The 9487-nt window shown below is 50.4% G+C and overlaps 1 protein-coding gene across 3 annotated transcripts in view; it reads right to left on the bottom strand.

The window, feature by feature from the left end:
* PTPN5 (protein tyrosine phosphatase non-receptor type 5) overlaps positions 1–2325 on the bottom strand; it is a 53911-nt gene extending 51586 nt beyond the window's left edge. For 2 of the 3 annotated variants that reach the window (XM_019651410.1, XM_019651411.1), the window contains exon 1: positions 1883–2325. The gene's annotated coding sequence lies outside the window, so the exon portion shown is untranslated. The remainder of the gene's footprint in view (positions 1–1882) is intronic. The other variant, XM_019651412.1, reaches the window with a different exon arrangement.
* Between the last annotated feature and the right edge of the window lie 7162 nt (positions 2326–9487).

Raw genomic sequence — 9487 nt, 5'->3', positions numbered from 1 at the left:
CACCCCCAACAATTCAGACCTGCAAGATATCCTGAAACTCTTCAAAATGATGATCTTATTTTTTGGATGGAGAAACTGAGACCCAAAAGGTTATGAGCATTTAATGAAACTGTCCAGCCAGCGAGGAGGCTGGGCCTGGAACCCAGATCTCTTCACTCTCAGGGTGGGAGACACTGCATTGCAAAAACCCAGGGGCCACTACTCATTACGAAGTCTATGCAAATGGTGCTTCTGGGGCACAATGCCATTTAGGTGGACACTATGAATGGCGGCTCTTGGAGGGGTTAGTCAGCTGGTCACCCTGGCTCTGCTCCATGCCAGGCTGGTCATCCCACCCAAAAAGGAAGCTCCTGGGGCGAGAGGCACAGGCCCCTAGAGACGGAACATTGCCCTCCTTGCCAACTATCCCGTCCAATGGAGTCTCCGCAAAGGTAATTGGCTTTGTCAATACACCACCCAGCTTGCACTCCTTCAACATACCCCTCGGGGCACCCTCTCTGTGCCCTTGAGGGCGCCTTCCCCGGAGCTGTCACCCGAGCCTGATAAGGCTGTAACTCAAGCTTCCCCAGCCGCTTTGTCAGCAACACCAACAACCACACTCAACAAACATCAAGGAGGAAGAGGTCCCCCAACATGAAGGACTTGGGGACTTCCACAAAAGGGCCTGGTTGGATTAGAAGACCTAGGCCTTGACAGAGGAGGGAACAGTGACTGGGAAAGCATTCAGTCAGGCAAGTCGAAGTGGGGGAAGTGGATGACTCCTTGAATGCCATACCACCTGGTCCAATTGAGGACACAGGCCCAGTGACTCCTGGGAGAACCAGGATGTACACCTTGGAATCGGATCTGTCCAGGACTGATTCATTCTCCCCAACTAAACCCCAAACCTGGAGTGCTTGCATAAGAGAGCTCTCCTCTGAGGCCGAAAGAGGCAAATGAAAGGCTAACCCTTTATTTTTACAGTAAGGATGGTAGTAAATGAATGGCACCTGCTGCTCCAAGTGGGGGCGGGGCTGGGATTACAGACTTTCAAGGTACACTCAGATGAATTTTGGGATTCTGAGACTTCAATGGGAATAGGATAGAATTGTGTAGGGGGCGGTGGTGGCATGAGGATGAAAGCTGGGGACCCTAGATTCTAATGCATGCTTTGCTACTGAATCTCCCGTGACCTTGGTCAAACCACCTCACTGGGCCTCAATTTCCCCATCTGTAAAATGAGGGGGTTAAATGAGTTCCAGAGGTTCATCTTGTCCTGACCCTCTAAGCCATATGATCCTTGGTAAGGTGAGCCCCTCAGGGTTCTGACCCGGGGCAATCTCCAAGTTTTGCAGGAACCTGGGCCTCATCTAGAAAAAAGGGGCATCCTGGGGGAGGGGAACGCGCTGGGCTTTTATTTTGGAGGTAGGTGGGAAGCGAGAGATTTAAACTACATGGTCCGGGGGAGGCAAAGCTAACCGAAGGCTGGGAGCCGCAGTTTACAAGCCAACAGGCTAGCGGTGATCTCCAATCTCCTGCCGGAGCTTCAGCCCCTGAAGAGGCGATGCTGCCAAGAGCCGCTCGCGCACGAGCCCTGGTCGCAGAGGCTCGGACCCGGGACCACTACCCTGACCCCTCCCTAGAATCGCTCCCGAGCTCCGTGGGGAGTGGCTGCTGCTCCCTCCCGGGTCCCCCAGCTCCCGGCCCCCTCCCCTGTGGGGGGGACCCCTCCCCCAGTCTAGGGGCGCCGGGAGCCCCGTGGGGGCGTGGCGGGGGCGGGCGCCGGCTTCGCGGCCCTGGGGGCTGGAGGAGGTCTCAGTGGCGAGGCCGCCCCGGGAGGGACCCCGCGCCCTCCGCCTTGCAGCTCCCTACACAAAGGCGCCGACGGTGACGCCACACTTACCGGCCAGAGCGGGCTCCGGGCGCCGGCGAGCGGGCGGGCAGGCAGGCTGGCGGGAGGTTGTGCAAGCGAGAGTGTGCGTGTGTCTGCGTGTGTCCCTGTGAGTGTCTGCGCGAGTGTGCGTGTGTGTGTGTGTCGGGGCCTCGCTAAGCTCTGTGCGTCTGCGTGTGCGGGGGCGTCCGTCCGTGGGTCTGTCCGCCCCGCGCTCTGTCCCGCGTTCCGTGCGCGCTCCTTAGCGGGACCGCCTCACCAAATGCGCCTCAGCTGCGGAGTCGCGGGTGCAGCTGCCGGGTGGGTTCGGCACCCCCCCAGCCCCGGCTCCGCCCCGCCTCCGGGCGGGCTTGTGCTGCTCCCCGGGAATTGCGCAGGGCGAGCGGGGCTGGCGGGTGGGGGGCGGGGAGCTCTGGCAGCGCCCAGGGCCCGAGTGGGGCCGGGTCGCAGACCCTTAATCCTGACCTAGATCTCGGGCGCCCCCTCCCCCGTCTCTGCTCAGAGTCACCCCAAGCGCCGCCCCCGCGCCGAGGTTGCCTGGACTGGGAGGGCGGGGTAACAGGAGAACCGCATCCATTTCATTCATGATTTTCTCCTCCTGGGAGCCCCGGGCCCGGGCTGCGCCGGTACTGCGACCGTCAGAGGGATCCTCGCGGGACTGTGCGCGCCGAACGCGCTGTGGGACAGACAGGCAGACAGATGAGGGTAGGGGCAAGTGAGACAAAGGGGTCAGAGCTGTGTGTGTGTGTATTGCATGGAGGGGGTGCTGTGGCATGACCCTCATGATGCTCGCACGGATGCCCACACCTGCAGAAGCGGAGCCGTTGCATACCGGGGTTCACACAGTGCCGGGTGCCCAGGACCCGCTCTAAGGCTGGGAATAGGCGACCTCCTTCCTATTCTCTTTCACTGCCTGGGGAGCAAGACATTCCTCCGCCAGGTCTTGCCCTCCAGACGCGTCGCGGGGCGCGCACCTGTCTTGCCATTTTCATGGGCACCAGGAGCCCGGACGCGTAAGGACGCCCACAATCCCACATTCCCCAGGCTGGCACTCCGTTGGCCAGAGGTTCCTGACATTCCATCCCAATGGTGTTTTTTTCCCCCCAAGCGTTGGGCTGTACGCAGGGTGGGGATCCTTACGCTCCATTTTTCGACGAGGAAACCGAGGAGCACCACCACACAGCTACCACCAGACCACGACTCCAGCCACCATCCTCTTTCGCCCCCCCCCCAGCAATAGCCTCCTTACTGGCCTCCCTGCTTCCTCCCTTGGTCCCTTGCAATTGATTCTCTATACAGCAGTCAGAGTGACCCTTTTAAAAAGTAAGATCACGTTGCTCCTTCACTGGAAATCCTACAATCTCTCTCCATTTCATGCACGTGAAAGCTCAAGCCTCTATAACGGCATCTCATGAGCTGGTTCCCTTTCAACTTTGTAACCTCACTTCTTACCACTCCAGTCACCCTGGCCTTTATAATGCATCACCAACGCGGCAACCGCTCTGTGGCCTGAGGACCTTTGCCCTGCCAGGCACTTCCTCTGCCTGAAAACTTCCTCCAGGTAGTCACAGGGCTTGCTCCTTAACCTCGTAAATGTGTTACCTCGAAGAGGCCTTCTGTGACCACCCTATTTTAAATTGCAGGCCACTTCCCCCATTTTCTTCATGGTAGTCATGATCTTTATTTTGTGTTTCCTGCCCCCCCAGACTCTCTGGCTCTTCACTGGTAGCTCTCACCTCAGTCTTCTGGTATCCAATTCATCCAGCCTCACCAGACTACTCGGTTCTATAAAAAAACAAAAAAAATATTTCCCCATTTCTTGCCTTTGTTTATGCTGTACCTTCAGTCTGGAATGCCCCCCGCCCCCCATGTCTTACCTAATTTTTAAGGTCCAGTTCAAATACCTCCTCCATGGAGCCTTCCCGCATCTTCCCAGGGACACTCAGCCCCTCTGTTTTCTTTTGCTGTAATAGCAGTTCCTTGTCTTTCCCCCCAAGTGCACTATGGATTCCTGGGATAGGGCTGGGTCTCTTCTCTCTCCCCAGTTCACAAAACACAAGGTACCAGCAATGCATGTTTGTGGATCGAAGGCACTGAATGGGAGGCCCTTGCCTGGGCCTTGATTAGCCTCTAGAAGGGGCACAGAGCCCTGCTAAGTCTTCTTGTTATCCCCAACTAGTTTCCTGTGGGGCGAGGGGAGGGGTCAAATAAATGCCAGATAACCAGGTCATCATGCCTGTCCTGTGTGGAAATGTGGGTAGACATGTCAGCAGGTGCTCAAGGACACGCTCTCTCTCCTTGAGAACATCATCTCTGTGGTTCAGCATAAGGCTGATTTTCCCTAGACGGTGTCAGTGTAACAACAGCGGCTACCATAAATGAGTGCATACTATGTGCCAGGTACTGTTTTGTGTGTTTTTCAATGCACTGCTCTGTTTAATCTGCATGGCAACTTCGAGAGGTAGGCATTTTGATATCCCCCGTTTCTTAGGAGCCAAACCAGAAAGAATAAGTGACTTCCTTAAAGTCCTCCAGTTGATAGGTGAGGGGTGTGTGTTTCAAATTCAGATCTAGCTAATTCCAAAGCTTTTCTAGAGCAGGGGCACCTTAACAGGGAAGGCCCTGGGGGCTGATGGAGGGGAGGGGAGGGGCTTAGGGAGCCTCAGCAAGGTCAGCTGGCCTAGGTTCTTGCTGAATTCAGCTAGGGAGTCACAGAGGCCAGGCACTCCAGAAGGGCCTGGAACTCACAGGTTTTGGTCAGTGGTGCCTATGATGGCCTGTGATGGAAGCTGGTCCTTGTCCTTCATGAAGTCAGTTTCAGACATCCAGAGCTGCCTCTCAAACAGAGCTGTGTGCTCTGGATTCAAGCCCAGCCCCAGTTGTCAGATGTGGATGACAACACTTATCTCAAAGGATTATGCGAGGAAGAAGTGTGATAATATACCTAGAAAGTAAGAGGGGCTCAGAAATTATCTTTCCCCTTTACTTCTTGCAGGGAGTTTCTATCATATAGGGATGTACGTACCTAAACGAGTGTTCTTACCCCATGCCTGCCCTGTACACCCTCTTAGAATAGTTTTTAATTCCCATAGTCCAGTGAGTGTTGCCCTGGGGTGCAAATAAGGAAGAAAAGTCTCACGTTTATTGAGAGCTTTACCAATAGCTATCCATGTTGCTTCCCTTTTTTCTCTCCTTTCATCTGCACAGGCACCTTAGGAGGGAGCTATTGTTATCACCAACAAGGAAACTGGGGCGCAGAGAGGCCCAGGGACTTCCCTATGGCCACAGCCCTCACTAGGTAATGGCAGTAATGAGATTCTAACCAATGTTTGACTTTGCATTGAGCCAGCACCCCTCTTCCCTAACCCCATCATCATGGAAAGCAACCCCATCAAGTTCCTTTCTCTTCTCTGATGGGGAAGAAGGAAAGTTCTCTGAAACCCATGACAATGAAGTAGTTATGAGATTGGGAGGATTTAGGCATATTGGGTCATTTTGTGTGACTCATTTATCCTCTCTTGATTGAGGGAGGAAGAGGTGTTTGGGACAGAGAAAGATGGTCTGGTAATCAGAGAGTGCCTTGCTGGTGTTTTTTGATGGACAGTTAGAGATTAGAGTCAATATCTTTTGTTTTTGGCCTCACTTGCAATTCACTCTTGGTAATAAAATGTTTTGCTTGAGTGAAAATGTTCCCCTATCCAGGTTTTTATTTATTTACTTATTTATAACCCACTCCAATCCACAAAGGATTTGAGGTAGCTTACCACAAGATCAGAAGCCATAAAACAATGTTAAAATATCAATAAGGACAGAGAATCAGGACAGAGGAAACTGTAAATAAACTTTGAGAGACAAGACCAGGCTTAATAATTGCAGCTGATTTTTACTGAGTTTTTTTTTTGTATGCAAAGGGATTTATGTACATTATTTCATTTAATCTTTAAAAGAGCCCCGTAAGATAGGTAATATTATTATCTCCATTTTGAGGTATAGGGAACTGAGGCTTAGAGAGATTAAATATGATGCCCAAAGCCATGTAGGTAGTAAGTGGTATAGCCAGTATTTGAATCCAGTTTGATATTGGAACTCATGTCCTTAACCACTGTCCTGTCCTGCCTCTGATGGACAAAAGACCACAATTTGCAGATCACAGGGCCCTCTAGAGGACTGAGCCTCAAATTTGGTTCTGATCTTCTTGGATGCCAAAAAGAAAGGGGAGCAGTCAGTTACATAGAACTAAAGCCCTTACCTCCTCCACGTCTTTGCTCATACGTCACTTCTCAAGAGACCTACCCCGACCACTCTCCTTAATTAATACTGGAATCTGTGCCTTTCTGCTCCCTTCAGTAGTCCCAATCTCCATTATCTTTTCTACCAAGGTGGCACATTTTACCTTCTAACATTGGTTAATTTCTAAAGTATACAATATACCAGGGGTGCCCCCAAAATGCATACACACATGACTTGTATTCATCTTTTGTTACCGGTACATATTATTAACAATTTTAAAACAGTGTTTTCCTTTCTTAAAATGTGTATACATTTTATGGGCACCCTCTGTAAATATTACATATTTTATATAACGTAAGATATTCTATAATACATTCTATATTAATAAATGTATTTACATGTTACAAATTAATTAATTTATCTACTTAACTGTGTTCACTGTGTAATTGCCTGTCTTCTTCCACTAGAATACAAGGCCCACATGGGCAGGCGTCTTTGATATATCCCAAGTCATGGGCAATGCCTGGTATATAATAGGTACTCAATAAATATTTGTTGAACACATTGAATGATTGTTTTAGAGAGGAAAAAACAGATATATATATATATATATATTTATATGTATATATACAGTAGCCAAGTAGTTTGCTTTCTTTTTGCTAGCTCATATTTTGTTTCCCTTCCCTTCCCTCCTCTTTCTTCTCCATTTTCTTATTTCCACAAAGAATTTGAGGCGACTCTAGTACTTAACTCTCAGAGCAAGTCTGGAGGAGGGCTTTCTGATGGTGGACACTGAGGGTCCCTGTGGCCAATGACCTTAGTATCATTGTTTCAGCAAATGCATCAATGGGATTCATGAAGCTGATTTTGATGGGGTTTCTCAACAAAAACTGGACACCATCCCCACACTTAAACCGGCCAAGATAATCCTTAGGAGGGGTCTAGGAATAGTGTCCAAGTACCAGTCCCTAGGATTTGGGATTTGGGGCAGATGCTATGGGGCTGGAGATAAGAAAATAGAAAGCAGAGCTTTCGTGTGAAACGATTGATTTAAAGGGAGAGGACATCCTTGTGTTCCTAAGAGCTCATCTCCGGAGTCGTATTTCCTGGCTGCAAGCCTAAAGAGTGAAAAGCCAAGGACGTCAGCAAGGTTTGTCAGGAGAGAACCTGAGCTGAGACCAATTGCTGGGCTGTATGCGGTGGCGGCCTCTGGGGGCCGCAGACACCAGCCTGTCAGCTCAAGGTGAAAGCCAAGGGCGCCTGGCTGCTGGTTCCAGGAAGAAACATCAGGAACACATGTCTCAGGAGGACTGGGAGTCAGAAGTTTGTCTCGCCTGTGGTCACTGCTCTAGGCTCCTGCAAAGCAGAGTCATTCAACAGATATTTTATCAAGGGCCTACTGTGTGGTAGCCACTGTTCCAGTAGCTTAGAGAACAAGACAGCTTCTCTGCTGTCATGGAACTCACATTCTAGTGGGGACACACTGCCAGTGAACCAGGTTAAACTAATGAATAAAAGAATAATTTCAGACGGTGGCAAGCGCAATGAAGGAGAAAAGAGAAGGGGGTGATGGGGAGAGAAGGTAGAGAGGGGTCACCCTTGCTTGATTGGGTGTTCAGAGATGGCCTCTCAGAGGAGATAACATTTGAACAGGGCCTGACGTTACTAGACGGAACCAGCCATGCAGAGTAGGGGGAGAGCTCCCCAGGCAGAACTTTCTGTTCTAGGCATGGCGGGAAGGCCAGAGTGAGAGGAGACGGGAGAGGGCAGGAGCCAGTCTGCATGGGGCATTGCAGGCCTTGGAGGAGTTTGGATTGTTTCCTAACGTGCCTGGAAGCTATGGGAGGTTTCTAAGTGGGGAGAGTGATGAGGTCTGGACTTGAACCGTGGGGATCCTAGCAGCAGCATCATAGAAGCTCATGATCTCAGCCCTTCTGCCCTCAAAGGGCCCAGTACATCCCACAATGCCCTAGTCCGGAGGGCGCACACCAGGAACTCATGTGGAAATGAGACTCCAGCGGGCTCTGTTGAGCCTACAACCAAATCAAATTAGTTGCCACCATTAAAAAATAATTAGGACATTTCAAGTACAAATCCATGTTAAAGTACCGTATTTGCCGGCGTATAAGACGACTGGGCGTATAAGACGACCCCCTAACATTTCCACTCAAAATACAGAGTTTGTTATATACTCGCCGTATAAGACTACCCCCTCTTCCGCACACCTTCCACACACCAAATAAAAGGTAAAACAATATCAGATTTGATTTGGCCCACTGAAGTGCAAACAAGCGTATTGTATTTCGTGTCACCACATAACCGTTTTGGCGATGTTGAGCCACCATGTCTGCTACATGTTTTTCGAGTTCTGGCCAGTGTGGGGTGCCTCTTCTTAATGCACACTTACCCCTTGGCATACTCTTTAATGCTTTCTCATTTGATTTCCAGTCCCGAACCATCTTTTCTGTTACTCCATATTGTCTTGCAGCAGCACAATTATTATTTTCCTTAGCAAAGTTTATAACTTTCAGTTTAAAATTTGCATCATACTTCTTTCTTTTGGCTGGTGCCATGATAGGGATGATAGGGGTTTGATTGGTGGACATTTTCTATGCTGTACTGTACAATGGTGCAGTATTGTGGTTGGCTGTTGGCTGTATACAAAGCCTGATTTGATTGGTCCCTGCTCCCTGTTTGCCCGCCCTGTCACTATAGCAGTCTGGTCCACCCTTGCATCAGCATCTCCCTGGGACCTCACTAGTGCGCAAGTGCGAGCTCTTCAACATTCTAACAGGCACCATGATAGCACAAAATCGCGAATCTTCAATGCATATGTAAAGAAATATACGGTAACCCGAATTTACCACACTCGCAAAATTGCACACAGCCGACCATACACCCAGTATGCTATCGCGATTCGCGATTTTGCGCTATCATACTGGGTGTATGGTTGGCTGTGTGTGATTTTGCGAGTGTGGTAAAATCGCATAACAGCAAAATCGCATAACAGCCGAGCATACACCCAGCAGCGCTGCTGATGCCTGAACGGTATGTGGAATGAAGTGGGCGGGCATCGGGAGGCCACTATGGCACGGGGCAAGCACTATGGGCAGTCTATCTGAAGTGTACCTGGCGTATAAGACGACCCCCCACTTGGAGGCACATTTTTCAGGGCCAAAAAATCGTCTTATATGCCGGCAAATACGGTAAGTAACAGATCTGGCAACTTCAGGCTACATGCCTACATGATAGTGACCAGTGGAGCTGGGTAGCAGTTCCTCCCTTGAGACAGGGCGTGTCCAGTTTGCCACAGTCCCTGCCCCATTACTGAGGGCATGTGTTATTTGCCATTCAAGATGCTTGCCCTGTTGTTTTTCTGAAAGGGGA

This window comes from Hipposideros armiger, unplaced genomic scaffold (assembly GCF_001890085.2).
Source record: "Hipposideros armiger isolate ML-2016 unplaced genomic scaffold, ASM189008v1 scaffold_159, whole genome shotgun sequence".
Classification (NCBI taxonomy): Eukaryota; Metazoa; Chordata; class Mammalia; order Chiroptera; family Hipposideridae; genus Hipposideros; species Hipposideros armiger.
Note: the sequence above shows the minus strand (reverse complement) of the source record. Positions and strands in the feature narration are given on the sequence as shown.